Source organism: Schistocerca cancellata, chromosome 7 (genome assembly GCF_023864275.1).
Source record: "Schistocerca cancellata isolate TAMUIC-IGC-003103 chromosome 7, iqSchCanc2.1, whole genome shotgun sequence".
NCBI lineage: Eukaryota > Metazoa > Arthropoda > Insecta > Orthoptera > Acrididae > Schistocerca > Schistocerca cancellata.
Genome location: NC_064632.1, coordinates 408971733 through 408973685, shown reverse-complemented (window position 1 = coordinate 408973685; position 1953 = coordinate 408971733). Strand labels below are relative to the sequence as shown.

Here is a 1953-nt window from a genome sequence, read left to right as displayed (position 1 = left end):
GTTAACATTTCATGAGTGCCGGGATAACGGAGCGACAGCGAATGCATTTACGTTCAGATAACTAACAGGCTGAGGTTGTTGTGAGGCGTGGGTAGCACGTAGAGGAAATGGCCACTGCTTGTTCCCCGAATCTGTACAGTGGCTTCTGAGAGCCAACTGTTGCCAGCTGATGCCACGCACAGATTTTCTACGTATTGTTTGACTCGCCCCGGAGCTCACTAATTTACGAGACTTGTGCGTCTTCTTTGTACACAGCTGGAAAACTTAGGTGACACACACACTGTCTCAGTATCGTATTCTTAGACACAGTCTTTGAAAGAGGGAACGAAAAAAATTATTGCAGTCGGTACAGTAGTAGGTTGTAAACTGACAGAAGTAACGAATCCTACGTAGCTTGAGACAGAGTCGGATCATACCTAGCTCATCCGAAGGAATCGTAACAAATAACGTTGCCTCGCAGCCACATACTGTGATATTAATGACAGTATTTCTGTCGAATTTGAAATTGTACATGGTTCAAGAAAGTCGACGAACAGGACCAATACCTTACTTACGTTCCGGACAGCACGTTTTGAAATTTTTATTTATACACTGATGTTATGGGCGCTGGAAAAAAACTGCTCGCAGGGGTAGCTAACTGAATGGTTAGTAATCTATAAATGTTGCAACAGTGCAACATTTGAGTATATTAACTTGTTTGATTTGTTCCTTATAAGAATCACCCGTGTAATGCACATGTGTCTGTAGTGTCTACAGAAAACTGAGGTGATACACGCAGTGTCTCAGTGTCATTTTTTTCGATGTAGTCTTCGAAATAAGGAATGAAAAATTATATATATTATGTTGAACGGCTGAATATCAAATGATCAACTTTTCCCCACCTACCATAAAAGCTGTATATAAATAAAGAATTAAGATTTATTAAAGTGTCGCTTGCCTCTTACTTGACTATATGTCACACCTTACATCCAAATTTTGTTTTCCGTTTGACACCGTAAGGCATCGGCCTTACCGCAGTGGATACACCGGTTCCCGTGAGATCACCGAAGTTAAGCGCTGTCGGGCGTGGTCGGCACTTGGATGGGTGACCATCCAGGCTGCTATGCGCTGTTGCCATTCTTTCTGATTCCGACTTAGTGTATGCCTCTGGTGTACTATGTACTATCCTGACTACCGTCTATCCACATACACATTCGGCAAGCGACCATACGGTGCGTGGCGGATGGTGCCCTGTAGCACCACTTTTCATTTCCTTTCCTGTTCCACTCGCAAATAGTACGAGGTAAAATTAATGTCTACATGCCTGCATACGAGCCCTGATTTCTCTACCTTATGATCGTGGTCCATAGACGAATTGTTTGTCGGCGGCAGTAGAACCGTTGTGGAATCAGCTCACATACTAATCTTTCGCCTTTTTTCAGTAATGTTCCTAGAAACTAATGTTGCCTTCCCGCCAGGGATTCCATTTTACTTTCCCATAGCATCTCCTTAACTCTTGAGTGTTGTTCGAACCTTGTAAGAAATATAGCAGCCAGCCTCTCAATTGCTTGGATGTCTTACTTTAATGCAACGTGGTACGGATCCCAAACACTCGAGCAGTACTCAAGAATAGGGTGCACTGGCGTCCTAAGTGCGGTTTCCTTTACAGACGAACCACAGTTCCCCAAGATTCTCCCAATAAACAGCAGCCGTCCGATCACCTTCACTACCACAATAAGCACATGTTCGTTCCATTTCATATCGCTTTCTGGTATTATCCCCAGATATTTTAACGATTTGACGGTGTCACCTAGGACACTACCAAAGCTGTATCCCAACATTAAGGTTTTCTTTTTCATACTCAACTGCATTGCCTTAGATTTTTCTACCTTTGAAGAGAGCTGCCATTCATCGCACCAACTAGAAAATTTTTCTAAACCATCTCATATTCTCGTACAGTCGCTCAATTCTGAC

General features: G+C 43.0%; 1 pseudogene; it reads left to right on the top strand.

The window, feature by feature from the left end:
• The first annotated feature begins 998 nt into the window (after positions 1 to 998).
• On the top strand, positions 999 to 1116 carry LOC126093114 (5S ribosomal RNA; annotated as a pseudogene).
• Positions 1117 to 1953: the final 837 nt, after the last annotated feature.